The sequence below is a fragment of the Mobula birostris genome, chromosome 8, assembly GCF_030028105.1.
Source record: "Mobula birostris isolate sMobBir1 chromosome 8, sMobBir1.hap1, whole genome shotgun sequence".
Classification (NCBI taxonomy): domain Eukaryota; kingdom Metazoa; phylum Chordata; class Chondrichthyes; order Myliobatiformes; family Myliobatidae; genus Mobula; species Mobula birostris.
The window spans coordinates 114,310,945-114,328,230 of NC_092377.1; the positions used below are offsets into that span (position 1 = coordinate 114,310,945).

General features: G+C 43.9%; 1 protein-coding gene across 5 annotated transcripts in view; it reads left to right on the top strand.

Annotated features, from left to right (window-relative positions):
* The first annotated feature begins 4,748 nt into the window (after positions 1-4,748).
* fam120b (family with sequence similarity 120 member B) overlaps positions 4,749-17,286 on the top strand; it is a 203,910-nt gene continuing 191,372 nt past the window's right edge. For all 5 annotated transcript variants that reach the window (XM_072267171.1, XM_072267172.1, XM_072267173.1 and 2 more), the window contains exon 1: positions 4,749-4,829. The gene's annotated coding sequence lies outside the window, so the exon portion shown is untranslated. The remainder of the gene's footprint in view (positions 4,830-17,286) is intronic.

Consider the following 17,286-nt stretch of genomic DNA (forward strand, 5'->3'; position numbering starts at 1 on the left):
ATATACGATACTGGAGGAACTCAGCAGGTTGGGCAGCATCTATGGAGAGGAATAAACTGTCGACTTTTCGGGCCGAGACCCTTCATCAGAATAGTTGAATTAGTTAAGGAAATCATACTGCCATTTTATCTCTGCCAACAAGCACTGCCCATTTCAATGAATGCGAGGGAAGATAGCAAAATATACCGATTGGCTTCATTTGTTAATTCTTGTTTCTTTTTTTCACTCCCTCTGGCTACCTGCTCCGACTGTCTTCGCGATATCGTAGGACATGTGCTTCCTGACACAAACACCACACACCATCTCCCTCTCTCTCACACAGACACAAACAAACACAAACACACACACACACACACACACACACACACACACACACACAGAAACACACATGCTTGCACACACAAACATGCACACACAAGCACAGACAGAGACACAAACACACAAATGCAGACACAATCATACAAACACAAACACACACTGACACAGAAACACACACATGCACAGACACACACAGGCACACACATACACACAAATACACACACACTCACACACAGACACAAACACAAACACACACATACACAGACACACACAAACAGATACATAAACACAAACATACATACACAGAGACAAAGACAGAGACAAACACATAAACCCACACACCCACAAACACACATACAGAGGCACACACACGCGCACATACACACATGTGCACACACAAACACACACAGACACACACACAAACACACACACACACAAACATAGACACACACACACAAATACACACACACACACAGAACACAAACACACAGGCAAACACACAAGCACACACACAGAAGCACACGTACACAAACACACAGACACACAAACAGACATATACACAGAAAAACACACAAACACACATACACAAGCACACACAGAAACACGCGCACATACACAAATGTGCACACACAAACACACACACGCAGAAACACACGCACACACACAAACACACACACACACACAAGCATATAGACATAAATACACACACATATGCACGCGCGCCGCATTATTTCTGCGTTTACATACAAGCGTTCGATCCTGTTGTCGGGAAATGCTGGATCCGAGTGCCGGTAATGAACAAGAGGCGCTGCTTGTGTGTAAGGTGGTGTATAGAAGGGAAAGTCGAAAACAAAAGGAAAATACCACTGACAAAATAAAGCTCAGGCCAAGGCTTTCTCATTAAATGTTGTGGAGACAGATTCCGGTTACAGCACGGCGAGCACAGTATAGAGGCTACAGGACATCAGAGGCAGAGGGATAAACTGACCAACTTCGAACTTAAACACAACTATTTGTTTCATAAAAATCTGTCGCTGCGTGAATTCGATGGGTCGAAAGCATTCCCTCCACTCTACAACCCCTCCCATTTTCTTCTGAAGGGAGGGCGGAATCAGTATATTTCAAAATTAATATCATGACGGATGGAAATGTTTACCGAAATGTTTTATTTCTACCAGTTTATCTGCCTGTCCCTGTCAGCACAATATCTGAGCCAGATAGGGAGAGAGCAGGAGAGTATGTGGCCACTTTGGACCTAATGGCCTGTAGGATTTGCTTGTTACACATTCTGTGGGTCTCTGCTTATGTGAGCCTTTCCAAACAAACTCCGAAGGCGATACTTACAAAGCCGGACTCGTTTCTGAACAACTTCCTGTGGATGTAGATCACGACCTATGGAAGCTATTCCAGTATTTAAGAGTGTCACTCGCATTACATTACAGCTTGAATTATTCTTTCATGCAAGGAATGGCCCCTGATTTCTCAATTTCACCTTTGTATGTCAGAGGTCTGTGGAGTAGTGGGGAAGGTGAACATTCCAATTGAGACAGATCTTCCAAGTCATTTGAGGGGAAAATTGGATCTGAATGCAGCCACTGTACAATAGTTCATCCTTTAATGAAAGTGCCAATCCTGGCTAGTGCCAATACAAGTCACTAAGAGTCAGCAAAAAAATGGGAAGGGGAAGATCAATTCAAGTATTGAAAATTGAAGAAAGACCTGATTAAGGTGTTTATAAAAGACATCAGGATTCAATGACTTATCAGAAAGTCAAACACAAAAGGAAGCCTTCTTATTGCTTCTACCCACTCTGTTAATTTCAGAATAATCTACATAGACACCTTCCTCCACTCTTTTCCCATAGTCCAGCAACTTTTCCCAAAGGAATCATTTTCAATACCAACATTTGAATCTGCTTCCATTGTCTCTCTGAGGAGTGAAAAACATTAAGGACCACCACTATCCAGGCCACACTCTCTTCTCACTGCTGCCAGGAAGGAGGTCCAGGAGCCTTAGGTCCCACATCACCAGGTTCAGAAACAGTTATTACCTAACCCCTCAACCATCAGACTCCTGAACCAGCGTGAATAACCTCATCTCTGAACTGATTCTACAACCTATGGATTCACTTTCAAGGACTCTACAACTCTTGTTCTCAACATTATTTATTTATCATTATTATTTGTTTTTTTGTATTTACAGTTTGTTGTCTTTTGCGCTCTAGTAGGTTGTTCATCTTTCCATGGTGTTTCTTCATTGATTCTCTTGTGTTTCTTTGTGGCTACTCTGAATGCCTGCAAGAAAATGAGTATCAGCCTCATATATGTCCATTGATAATAAATCAACTTAAACTTGAACTTGAAAGAATTCTTCTTCCTCGTGTCCCTGCTTCTTTATCCAGTCACTGTGTACTTTTGTCTTCAGGTTCCTGGCCCTTTGGCTAATGGAAACATGTTCTCTAAATTTATGTGATCTCGGTCCTTCACTATTATGTACACTAATTGCAAGTCACCTCTCAGCCTCCCCCCTTTCTCTGTTCAAAGGAGAACAACCTGGCTTCTCCAGTCTCTTTCAGCAAATCTCAGACTATTCTGCATCCTAGGTTAAATATTTCATTGCATTGATCATGACGATATATTTGCTTTAATGGAGGAACGCAAAACAAAATCCTACAATCTCAAAAATTAGAGCCTGGTAATTCAGAAGTTAGTTCACTCAAAGGATTGTGGTAATTTTCAATCCAACCAGAAGAGCTCTTTAGCCAAACACAAATCAAAGTCAATATTGAATAAGACACCTGATCATCTTGGCTGTCAGTGTCACCTACTCACAGAAATTTTAAGAATGCTGGGACAATATTTAAAGAAAGATTATTTGCAATGGAAGCAATGCTCTTCCTCAGAGTTATGTTTGCTCACTTCCCTCATTTTCCCTGCTAGGCTGACCCTAATCTTCCACAAAACAGCCCACTTACCTTTCACAGGTTCAGAGTAATTTCTGTGGGTCATTGACAAAAGAGATTGTGTGGACACTGGAAATACAGAGTAACAGAGACAAAATGCTGACGGAACTCAGCAGGTCAAACAGCATCCATAGAAAGGAATAAACAGTCATCATTTCAAACTGAGTCCTGATGAAGGGGCTTAGCCCAAAACATTGACTCTCCATAGATGCTTCTTGACTTGCTCAGTCCCTCCAGCATTGTGTACTGTGTCATTAAGCTATGTAGACTTTGGCATAGAAATCACATAGTACATCGTCACATAATAATATTGATTCTGGATGAGCTTTAGTAAATTTGCTCTTTAGGAGGGGGCGGGGAGTAAATTTAAGAATGGCTAGCTTTACAAATGAGTAACTCAGTTTGTTTGTTTGTTTATTTATTTATGGTGAGGGCTGAGAGGAAAATGGGATCAGCTATGATGAAATGGCAGAGCAGACTCAATGGCCAAATTTTCCTCCCATAGGTTGTTGTCTTATTAACTTAGGAATACAGCATGGGACAGGCCCTTCCAGTTCAATGAGCCCATATTTAACCCCAGCCTAATCACAGGACAATTTACAATGGCCAATTAATCTACTCACCGGTATGCTTTTGGAATGTGGAAGAAAACTGGAGCACCCAGAGGAAACCCACAAAGTTCATGGGGAGAACGTACAAACTTCTTCCAGACAGTGCCAGAATTGACCTCTGAACTCCTATGTCCAATCTGTAATAGTGTCACGCTAACCCCTATACTACCATCACATTTATTGTCAAACTGCCCAGAAATATAGAATTTTTTGAATAAATAAGATGACAGTCAACTTTGTGCCTTGCTATTCATGGGTACTATCCTCATTTCTCTGCCTTCAGCTATAGTTGAACCTTTGTTTAAATTGTGCCCTTAGTAATTTAGCCAGTGGCTCAGTTTTCATCCCAGGAACAGGGGTGTTGTTCCCTTGGGACGGTAGAGTGTAAATTAGTGCTTTATAATTGGTTGGACTGATGTATTTTAACACCTCTTTTACTTCACCAGGAGTTATCTTTTAGTTTGACAATCATATACCAGCCATCTCTCCTCTCAGTCCTGATCCAGGGTTTGAATCTGAAATGTCAAAAATGCTGCTCAACTCCAGCAGGTTGCTTGACGTTGCCCAATCTGTAGGGTGCTTCCAGCTTTTACCTTAGACTTAGATTTAACCAATTCAATGGTGTTCTACGTAAAATTCTGTTTCCAAACCAACCCAGCTTTGGCCCAGGGAAAAAGGAGGATCAGACAGTAAGCTTGAGTATAACATTGATCCCCAGTGAGGGAGGCATACTTATACCACGGCATAAATACAAGAGATTCTCAGAATTTTCCGTATGGGTTATGAGGAACGGGAATTAGGAACGTGATAACTACCACCAGGGGGAGCTTGCTGGGCCGTGCGCGCGCAGGCGGCAGAGACTGCTCGGGAGCTCGCATGTTGTGGGCGCGGACGACGGCTCGGGAGCCCGCACGTTGTGGCGCGCACTGTGGTGGCAGGTAGGCAAGAGTTGGGTCGCCTTTATCCCGCAGCGACGGTGCATTCCGTGGGGAAGAGAACTCGGGCTCTGCTTCGCCTCGTCCTTGGGTCTGAGAGCTGTTCCCGAGGAGTGGGCGCCTTTCCGCGGGAAGTGGGCGGGTGGAGGGAGGGCCTGTAGGCCGTTCCCACTTATCCCCGGCTTTGAGTTCAGCTACGCTGCGGCAAGCGGCTCTCCCTCGAGAGGCGATGGGCAGATGTGTCGTTGTGTCCGCACTTGTGGAGCTAGCACTGAGATGAAACCAATGTAAGATAATAGTAAAGACGTGCAGTAATTAAACCCAGTAAGGACTGCAGCTCTTACGATATGAAACAGAAAATACTGTAAGGACTCAGTCAATATCGGAGGAAGGAGAAACTAATTATGCATTTCTAGTTAGGGAGCATTCCTCACAACCAGTCTGAGAAAAGGTAGCTGACCCGAAACCTTTAATTTTTTTTTCTTCCAAAAGAACATCTTGATTGGCTGAGTTTCTGGTACTGGAATTGCTTTTATTATTGTCATGTGTTCAGTGTGAATCTTGCCTTGCATACTGTTCATACAGATCAAATCATTACGCAGTGTATTGAGGTTGTATAATAACATATTAGAGATTAAAGAGCAAGAGGAATCGGTACAGTAGTCATGTCATCAGGTTGGAGGGTACCTAGGCAGAATATAAAGTGTTGCCCCTCCACCCTGAGGGTGGCCTCATCTTGGAGCTAGATACACTGACATGTTGGAATTGGAATTAAAATGTTTGGACTGGGAAGTCCCACTTATGGTGGTTGGTGTGGAAGTGTCGAAGCAGTCCCCCAATTTACTACGGGTATCACCAATGTAGCACCGGTCACAATATACAGCCCCAGCAGACTCGCAGGTGAATTGTTGCCTCACCTGGAAGGACTATTTGGAGCCCTGAATGAAGGTGAGGGAGGAGGTCTAGGGGAGGTGCTGCTTAGTGATGTATCTGGAGGGAGATTAGTGGTGAGGGATGAATGGACAAGGGAATTGCAGAGGGTGCGATCCCTGCGGAAAACAGAGTGGGGAGGTAAAGATATGTTGAGTGGTAGGATCCCTTTGGAGGTGGTGGGAGTTGCAGAGGATAATGTACTGAATGCAGAGGCTCAAGCACCAGGCACAAAATGCTGGAGGAACTCAGCAGGCCAGGCAGCATCTATGGAAAAGAGTACAATCGACGTCTCGGCCTGAAATGTCAACTGTACTCTTTTCCTCAGATGCTGCTTGGTCTGCTGAGTTCCGCCAGCATTTAGTGTGTGTTGCTTGCATTTCCAGCATCTGCATACTTTCTCTTGTTTGTGAGTGGATGCAGAGGCTGATGGAGTGGTAGGTAAGGACAAGAGGGACTCTACGGTGAATGGAAGATGAGATGACTGTGGATGTACGGGAAATGGAGGAGAGGCGGATGAGGGCGTCATCAACAGTAGAGGGAAGGAAACCCCATTCTTTCCAAAAAAAAAAGAGGACTTCGCTGATGTCCTGGAAAGGAAAACCTTACCTTGGGAACAGACGTGGCAGAGGTGAAGAAACTGAGAAAAGGGAATAGCATTTTTGCAGAAGACAGGGTGGGAAGAGGTATAGTTGAGATAACCATAGGAATCAGTAGGTTTATAAAAGATGTCAGTTGACATTTTGTTTCCAGAGATGGAGACGGAGAGATTAAGAAAGGGGAGGGAGGTGTCGGAAATGGACCAAGTGAATTTAAGGACAGGCTGGAAATTGATTAAATTGACTATCTCAGCATGGCTGTATGAAACAGCACCAATACAGTCATCAATGTAGCAGAGGAAGTGTTGGGGAATACAACCAGGAAGGCTTCGAACATAGAACATAGTTTTTTATATAGCCAACGAAGAGGCAAGCATAGTTTGGGCTCATGCCAGTGCCTATAGCCACCCCTGGGGTCTGGAGAAAGTGGGAGCAGCCAGAGGAAAAATTGTTCAGGGTGAGTAGCAGTTCTGCCAGATGGGGAGGGTGGATTGGTTGGTTCTTTTGTTCAGGGCTCTGAGATCTTCTTGATGCAGGATGGAAATGTACAGGGGCTGAACATTTATGGTGAAGATGAGTTGGTTGGGGCCAGGGAACTGAGGAGATCAAGGGCATGAGAAGTGTTTTGGATGTAGGTGGGAAGGGACTGAACCAAGGTGGGGTAGAATAGAATTGAGATATCAGGAAACAAGTTCAGTGGGGCAGGAGCAGGTAGAGCCAATTGGCCACCCAGACAGTACAGTTTGTGGATCTTGGGTAGGAGGTAGAAGTGAGCAGTGTGGCGTTGCAGACCTATGAGTTTGGTGGCAATGGTTGGGAGTTCTCCATAGAAACATAGAAACATAGAAAATAGGTGCAGGAGTAGGCCATTTTCTGATGGGTCCTTCTCGAGGGGTAGTTGTGTTCTCCAGAGTAGATGAGGTCAGTGATGGTGTTGGAGACGATTTTCTGATGGGTCCTTCTCGAGGGGTAGTTGTGTTCTCCAGAGTGGATGAGGTCAGTGATGGTGTTGGAGACGATTTTCTGATGGGTCCTTCTCGAGGGGTAGTTGTGAAGTGGTGTCTGAGAGTTGCCGCCTGCCTGGCAGCAGCAAGATAAGGGTGAGTGTGCCACACGACAACAGCACCCCTTTTGCGGGTTTGATGGTAAGCTTTGGATTGGTGCACAGAGAGTGTAGGGCAATATGTTTGGAAGTGGTCATGTTGGAGGAGGAGAAGGGAGTGTCGAAATTCAGGTGGTTGACGTCTTGTTGGCAATTAGAGATGAAAAGATCCAGAGCAGGCAGAGGACCAGAGTGGGTTCTTCCCCACCCTTTCTCTATTCTCCACTCTGACCTTTCAGTCCTTCTCACCTACCTGTTCCTTTCCCCCGGCCCCCCCCCCCACCTTTGTCTTACTGTCCACTCTCCTCTCCTGTCAGGTTCTTTCTTCTCCAGCCCTTGACCTTTCCCAACCACCTGGCTTCACCTATCACCTTCCAGCTAGCGTCCTTCCCCTCCACTACCTTTTTATTTGGGCATTTTCCCCCTTCCTTCTCAGTTCTGAAGAAGGGTCTCAGCCTGAAACGTACACTGGTTATTCTTTTCCATAGATGCTGCCTGACCTGCTGAGTTCCTCCAGTACTCTGCGTGTGTTGCTATAGTCTAATATAGGTTTTATTGTCCAGATGCTTCAGAGATGAGTGTAGGTTAAGGGAGTTGGTGTTTTCTATAGAACTGCTTCAGCAGTAGGGGAGTTGCATTGGGCTGAGGTTATCGGGGGGTTAATGCACACAGACTCTTGAGCACTTCATGATGGTGGATGTCAGAACCACTGTGCAATAATCTTTAACACAAAATAATCTGTAGATGCTGGGGTCAAAGCAACACTCACAACATGCTGGAGGAACTCAGCAGGTCGGGCAGCATCCGTGGAAAAGATTGGTGGACGTTTTGGGCCGGAACCCTTCATCAGGACTGAAGAGGGAAGGGGCAGAGGCAGAGGCCCTATAAACAAGGTGTGGAGAAGGCTGGGAGGTTCCAGGTGAAAAACCAGTAACAGGGAAGATAAAGGGGTGGGGGAGGGGAAGCAGGGAGGTGATAGGCAGGAAAGGTGAAGAAAGAATAGGGGAAAACACAATGGGTAGTAGCAGGCCGAACCAAGAGGCAGGTGGTAGGCAGCTGGGGGAGGGGACAGAGTGACATAGGGATAGGGGAAGGGAGGGGGAGGGAATTACCGGAAGTTGGAGAATTCTATGTTCATACCAAGGGGCTGGAGACTACCTAGACGGTATATGAGGTGTTGCTCCTCCAACCTGAGTTTAGCCTCATCATGACAGTAGAGGAGGCCATGTATGGACATATCTGAATGGGAGTGGGAAGCAGAGTTGAAGTGGGTGGCTACCGGGAGATCCTGTCTGTTTTGGCGGATTGAGTGGGGGTGCAGAATTTCTTGTGCTTATGAATTTTGCAGTTGTACATTGACAGTAAACACCATGTTTTGCACAAATATTCCTCTTTCAGTCATAGTGGTATAATTATAATTTTCTTTTTCTCTTTCTGGTAAGACGCTAATAGAAATGCAGCCCAATCTGTACCTCCTTTTCTTGTGGATAGAACCAGTTCTCTAAATTACTTAACTTGCTTAAGCCCATCACCTTTACTGGGGCCGACAGCAGCTTGCCAATGTCCTCTGTCCTAGGCCTCTCTTTCAAGGTTAACCCATCTTTGAATATTCTTCCTCTCCCAGGGATGAGGTCTTAGGAGCTTCTGTTGGTGTTAATAACTCTGGGTTATTATTGTATAGAGTTGCTAGCCCTGTGCCTAACCTTGCTGCTTTCACAGCTGGGCTTGGGGCTGCCCATGGCAGAGTTAGTCCTCTAAATTATTTTAGTAACATGACAAGCAGAAATGCTCCCTGTGGTCAAAACCAAATTTCTATTCTGCTTTCTCCTCTGTTCTTCTAATGTCTGGTTTATTTTTCTGGTTTCATTAACCTTCATTACTGCAGTGCTTTCAAATTTGTAGTACAAGATCTTTGTCCTTTACCTCATTTAAACAATAATTAATCAAGTATTATGCAGCTTAATTCATTTATCCAGTATTTTACTTATTTAACACAATTAGATATTTTTTAATGTCATAACCATCTAATTTCTCTCTTTGACGAAGTATTTGTTTAAGCCATATTCCTTCTGACTGTGATTGTATGCCGTCTGCCCCTTGGTGACCCTATAGAGAATCAAACAGGCCGTTTGGCCTAATCCGCCTACGCCTGGGGGTTCCCAGCTGACCCCTTGCTTAATGGTGTTGGTCCATGGCATAAAAAAGATTGGGAACCCCTGGTCTACACCATCTAAGGTACCCATCTAAGGTAGTCCTGCATCTAGACCATTTCTCAACATTTTCTGTCCATGTACACATCCATCTCCCTTTTAAATATTCATGTACCTGCCTCAACTATTTCCCCTGGCTCCTCATTCCACATTCAAACCACCCTCTGGGTGAAAAAGTTACCTCTCGGGCTCATTTTAAAACTCTTTCCTCAGCTTAAATATATGCCCTTTAGTTTGATTTCTGGATCTTGGAAAAAGATTACGTGCTTTCCTCATATTAATTTTTTTATTAGTTTATTTTTATTTGTTGAGATTCAGCACAGAATAGGCCCTTCCGTCCCATCAAGCTGCGCCATCCATCCCCCCCACCCCGCCAGATTTAACCCAGGCTTAATCACACGACAATTTACAATGACCATTTAACTTACGAACCAGTACATCTTTAGACTGTGGGAGGAAATGGGAGGAAACCCACGCAGTCACGGAGATAATGCACAAGCTCCTTGCAGAGAGCAGTAGGAATTGAACCTGGGTCACTCATTATGTAAAGTAGTGGTCACCAACCTTTTTAAGCCCAAGATCCCTTACCTCAACCTCAGTGAAAAGCAAGATCTGCCTACTAAATCGTTTAGAAAAAAAACAGCTCAGATTGTACTTCCAATTTGAGGCCTTTTATTTGGGCGAATTGTATTTGAATTACACAAAATACTTTTGTCAAACTTTCAAATTAATTCAAACAAGAAAACACTGTAACTAGCATATCAAACAGGCCATAGCTGTCTTTCTTTAAGAATATTACAATACTTCACACCTTTAATTCTGACGAAGGGTCTCAGCCTGAAATGTCGACTGTACCTCTTCCTAGAGATGCTGCCTGGTCTGCTGCGTTCACCAGCAACTTTGATGTGTGTTGCTTGAATTTCTAGCGACTGCAGAATTCCTGTTGTCTGTGGTAATGACCATTGCTTCCTTGAATAAATCGCCATCTGTAAAAGGCTTCTTGTGTTTAGCCAAATGGTGACTTACACGAAATGATGCTTTAATAGCAGCCTTATTTTGAGCAGCATGTTTTGTGGAAAACAATCGGTGGGCCTTCAACCCCGATTTCAGCTCAACTTTCCAGGCACGAATTGCACTCTTTGGGGGGTAGGTGTCTTTAAATTCCTGGTGGTTGGTGTTGCGGTGCCGCTCCAGATTCCCTCTTTCAGTCAGTGCTTGTGTTTGGTGGCACAACATACGAACACACTTGTCTTTCACAAGGTAAACAGAAATTCCTCTTCCCATTCTGGATGGAATTTATATGTTTTCGCCTTCTTTCGTGGAGCCTCCACTATGCTATCAGGATATCACGAGCGACTGCTGATTGCGTTGCCTCTGATCTGGGCCGACATTCACGTGCCGGGTGGCACCTAATTAATTAGCTGGTTTATTTCGGCTTTTTTTCTTAAAGGTGTGCTGGGTGCGTCTGGACTACCACTGCACCCCTTCATGCTTCGCGGCCCGGAGGTTGGGGACACTGCCGTATTATTGATGTTTGCGACAGTCTGTACTCTTACCTAATCTGATTGGTCACTTTGATGCAGCACAAGCTACGCTGAAAACGTGGTGCATGGCGGGGGAACTACACACATGCACACTGGGCAGAAGGAACGGAACTAAACCCCCGCAACCCGGAAACAATCTCTCTTTACAAACAGCTTCTAAGTGAAAATATTTCTATATTACCATTATCCTAATTAGTATTACTTACTTTTATAATGGACAGTATTTGTGTATTTATTTTTGATTTTTCTTCGGGATCTACTGGGAAAGTCTCAAAGATCGACCGGTTGATCGCGATCAACAGGTTGGCGACCCCTAATGTAAAGCATTGTGCCAGCCAGCAGACTACTGTGCATCTCATGCCTCTCATGATTTTGTACACCTCTGTCGTTCTTCTCAACTCAGTGAATATACTCCTAAGCTGTTCAATCCCTCTCTGTAGTTGAGTTTCAAGTCTTGGTACCTTCCTTGTGAATATTTTCTGCACTGTTTCTAGCTTAATGGATGACCAAACCTGAACACAGAATTCAGTGAATTCAGAACACAGTGGCCACACCAATGTCTTGTACAGCTGCAACTTAACATCTCAACTTTTATACTTGGTTTAGAACTTCTATACTAACTGCATTGTACTGTAGCAGTTAGTGCAATGCTAGTGACCCGGGTTCAATCCCGCTGCTGTCTGTAAGGAGTTTGTACGTCCTCCTTGTGTGGCTTTCCTCGGGGTGCTTCAGTTTCCTCCCATGTGTTAATTGGTCACAAGGGTGTAATTGCACATCGAGGGTCCATTGTGCCCTAGTACTGTTTCTCTAAATAAAATAAAAATACCCTGGCTGAAGAAGGTTATGCTATAGTTATATAGAGCAGTAACTTCTGGGTTTGTCTTAACATTCCTTCTCACTCTTCTCCCTCCTTCAGCACAATGCCAGGTAGGTGGTCTCCATGTTACGTCCGTTTGTAGCCGTGGGTCTCTCTGGCAAAGTCAGTATTTAACAGCTATCCCCTATTGTGTTTGGAAAGGTGATGGTGAGTAGTCTCTTTAAACCCCTCTGTAGTATACTCTGAGCAGATTGTACCAAGTGAATTTTGACCCAACGGTGATAAAAGAGTGACAGGATGTTTCCAAGTCTGGGTGATGTGTGATTTGGAGAAAATTTTATTTAGAGATGCAGCACAGTAACAGGTTCTACTGGCCCAACAAGCCCAATTACCCCCATGTGACCAATTAACCTACTAACAAGTACAACACCTGCCCCTACATCTCCTCCCTCACTACCACTCAGGGCCCTAAACAGTCCTTCCAGATGAGGCAACACTTTACCTGTGAGTCTGTTGGGGGGGTCATATACTGTGTTTGGTGCTCCTGGTGAGGCCTCCTGTATATCAGTTAGAACTGACATAGATTGGGAGACCACTTTGCTGAGCATCTACACTCCATTTGCTAGAACAAGTGGGATCTCCCAGTGGCCACCTGTTCTAATTCTACTTCTCATTTTGATATGTCCCTCCATGGCCTCCTCCACTGTCATGATGAGGTCACAGTTAGGTTGGAGGAACACCACCTTATATTCCATTTGGGTAGCCTCCAACCTCATGGCATGAACATCAAATTTCCAATAATGCCTCTGGTACCCACCCCCTTCACCATTTCCCATCCTCTTTTCCCACTCATGTTATCTCCTTGCCTACCTATTGCCTCCCTGTGGTGCTCCTACGGCCCCCCCCCACTTTCTTCCATGGCCTTCTGTCTCTTTCATCAATCAATTTACCAGCTCTGCTTCAGCCCTCACCCTCCATGTTTCACCTGCTGTTTCTCTTCCACCTTTCAAATCTACACCTCAGCTTTTTTCTCCAGTCCTGCCAAAGGGTTTCAGCTCAAAACATTAACTGCTTTTTTCCGTAGATACTGCTTAGCCTGCAGAGTTCCTCCAGCATTTTGTGTGTGTTAACCTACTAACCAATATATGGGTGGAAACCCCCTATGCTCACGGAGAAATGTACGAACTCCTTACAGACAGCAGCACTGAACGCTGGTCTCTAATGCCGTAAAGTGTTGTGTTAACTACTACACTACCCTGCCATCCCATGGTATTTGCCACTGGTGGTGTTTTCAATCCATTTTTGCCTTTGAGAGGGTAAGGGCTTGTGGCTTTTGTGGTACTGGTGAGGATAGAAGGGGTTTAATGTTAAACAATCCTTGCTGAATTGTAGCAGTGATGAAGTATTTGGTGCACTGCATTGAATGTCTAGGGTGCTTTGTCCTGGGGTACATTGAACCTTCGACTATTGTTGCAGCAGCACTCATCCAAAGGGAGTAAGTTTCTTCATGCAAGTTGCTTGTTGCAGGCACTCAAATTCTGACCTGTTTTTGTACCTATGACATGAATGTATTGTAACAAATAAGTTCTATGTAAATGGCTACCCCCACGATGTTGATGGTGAGGGATTTGGTGTTGCTGCTGTTCTTGAATAATAAGATGAAGATAGATAAAATAGTTTTCCCCCCCCCCCAATAAGTACTTTATCCCCATGGACATAATGCATCCTAAGTGAACAAGATGACAAGCCATTGAAAGGTCTCCTTGATCTCCCACATTGCCCACCCTTGAAATGAAAGCTTCTGCCAGAACCAGGCCTTGGGAGTAGAGTGTTCTATCAACTAAGAACTGAGCCACACAGAAGCTGTAAGTGGGAAACACAGGTCTTTATTCAGACAGCAAGCCTTCACAAGAGAGGCCAAGAGTATCTCATTCTCCTGACAGGTATCTGCTTCAACACAAAGATAACAATAAACAATTAACTACAGTTTCATTTGCTAAAATCACTTATCTTTAACATTTTGAATAGTCAGGTAAGTGTACAGAACTACATATTTATAATGGTAACACAACCCAAATAACAAAACCCCTTTGAATCTTCAATACTGGTGTCTATTCCAAAAGCCTTGAGTACAAACTCCAGACACCCAAAATATGCCCTTTTGGTTATAGAGTTGTGTGATGACTGTACAACTAATCATATTAAGTGACAAAACATATATCCTACACTATTCTTTAAGTTGCAGGGGTACACCATTAACAATGTGCAAATTGATTTTCCCTGTGTAGTTTGAATGGAACAGAATTAGAATATCCCATTGTACAACCAACAAATGGTTTCACCAGCCACAGCGTATCTGTTGGAAGTTAAATTCTGTGCAGTTTTCCTTTCCTGAAGACTGGTTCTCAGTTGATTCAAAATTATACTATCCATAATGCCATAACTCCAGAATAATCTATAAAGCCATAAGTCATTGGACTATTTAGCACATCAAGTCTGCTTTGCCATTGCATCATGGCTGATATATTATTCTCAATCCCATTCTCCTGCTTACTGCCTGTATCTTTTACACCCTTAATAATCAAGAACCTATCAACTTCCACTTTAAGTACTCGGCCTCCGCAGCTGTCTGTGGCAATTCCGCAGATTCACCACTCTGGAGAAATTTCTCATCTGTTCTAAATAGATGTACTTTTATTCTGATTTTGTGTCCTCCAGTCCTAGATTCTCCTACAGTAGGAAATACCTCTTAACATCCACTTTATCTAGGCCTTTCAATGTTCAGTAGGTTTCAACGAGATTTTCCCCTCATTTTTCTAAACTCTAGTGTGTATAGGCTCAGAGCCATCAAAAGCTCCCTATATATTCAAAGTACATTTATTATCAACGCATGTATGAAGTATGCAACTCTGAAATTCTTCCCAGGCAGTCACAAAACAAAGAAAAACCATGGACAAACACATTCAAAGAAAAACATCAAAATATCAACCTCTCCCCACCCCCCCCCACACTTGAATGGCTTTAGATTTTCAACAAAATAAAAACAATTGAAAACATAGACCCTAAAACATAAAAGGCATATTTCAGTACAGTCCAGCTCAGTGTTCATTATCTGCAGGCTGCCCAGATTCAAAAAAAAACCTGAGAATAGCAATGAGAAAAGCGCAACCAGAACCAGAAATAGAACACATCATAAACTTTAATTCGAGTCCAAATCTACAATCCCCATCAATTAAATCTTGCTCTGGTTTCATCTGCTGACAGGTCCATGGGTATATCTAAAGCGGAATTTGATAGATTCCTGATTGGTTGTGGCATCAAGGGATTTGGTGAGAGGGCAGGTGTATGGGTTGAGTGGATCTGGGATCAGCCATGATGAAATGGCAGAGCAGACTTGATGAGCTGAATGGCCTAATTCTGCTCCTCTGTCATAAGGGCTTATGATTGCCGTAGGGTGGGTGGATGGATTCAGTAGTAATTTTCTCAGCTCTTTTCATCACTTGGGTGATAAACAGGTCTTTTAATGTTGGTAGCTGACAGCCAGTGATCTTCTCTGCTGAGTGAACTGCTTGCTGCAACCTGGACTTGGAGGGAGGAGGTGGTGGGGAACCAAACACTGATAGAGACATACAAGAGAATTAGAAAGAAAATGGCAGTTTTTCTGTTTTCCTAGCCATAATGTCTCAGTGGTGCTGAACAAATCCTGGGAACCCATGGCTTATGATATTTGCAGCTTTCCACCTGACATTTGTGTCAGTATCATGCAATCTTACAAAATGGTCTAAGGTTGTCTGCTATTTGCTGTTGTGGGAAAACACTCCATCAAGGACCCCCACCAAGGCCATGCTCCCTTCTTGCTGCTGCCATCAGGAAAAAGCTACAAGAGCCTCAGGACCCACACCACTAGGTTGAGGAACAGTTATAACTTCTCAACCATCCAGCTCTGAACCAGAAGGGTTAAGTTCACTTGCCCCATCACTGAACTGTTCCCACAACCTATGACTCACTTTCATCTCAAGTTCCTAATTTTTTTTTTTTTTTTTTTTTTTTTTTTTTGTATTTAATATTATTTATTTCTTCTGTATTTGCACAGTTTGTTTGACCACCCTGCTGGATGTGGTCTTCCATTGATTCTTTTTCGTTTCTTGGATATTTACTGTGTAGTCCCACAAGAAAGTGAATCTCAGGGTTGTATCTGATGACACCATATGTTACAGGAGGCAAGTAACTGGATGACTGTCAGGAGAAATGGAAATGTGAATAGGCAGTTAGTGCAGAGCACCCCGTGGCCATTTTCATCAATAATATACCATTTTGAATACTGTTGTGGGGGATAAACACCACAGAAACTAGGTTACTGGTACTGAGCATGGGTCTATGGAGTAGAGGGAAAGAGGGGAGTGCTAGTGATGGGGACTCAGTAGAAGACAGGAGATTCTGTGGATGTGAACAGAACACCTGGATGGTATGTTGCCTCCCAGGTGCCAGGGTTAGGGATGTCTTGGATCATGTCCTCAGTATTTTGGAGTGGGAGGGAGAGCAGTCAGATGTCTTGGTACATATTGGTACCAATGACATAGGAAGGAAAAGCAAAGAGGTCCTGAAAAGAGAATTTAGAGAGCTAGGAAGCAGGACCAAGGTAGTAATTTCTTGATTGCTGCCTGTGCCATGTGCCAGTGAGGGTAGAAACAGGATGATATGGCAAATTAATGCATGGCTGAGAAGCTGGTGCAGGGTGCAGAGCTTCAGGTTCTTGGATCATTGGGATCTCTTCTGGGGCAGGTATGATCTGTACAAAAGTGACGGGTTGCATCTGAACCCAAAGGGGACGAATATTCTCATGGGCAGATTTGTTAAAGCTATTGGAGAGAGTTTAAACTAATTTGGCAGAGGGGTGGGTACTGGAGTGAAGGGACTCAGTAGGATGCATGGTAAAAAAGCTAAGAAAGCATGCAGTCAAATTGTCAGGAAGGGCAGCCAAAAGATAGGACAAAATTGCAGCCAGCAGGGTGAGTATCAGTGCATTAGGGATGCAGAATCAAAAAGAGTAGCAAATACAGTACTCTAAGTGTTACATCTCAATGCATGGAGTACAAATAAAGCAGATCATGTTGCATAGAAATATAGAAAGCCTTCAGCACAATACAGGCCTTTCAGCCCACAAAGCTATACTGAATACATTCTTATTATAGAAATTACCTAGAACCATAGAACACTACGCCACAGAAAACAGGCCATTTGGCCCTTGTAGTCTGTGC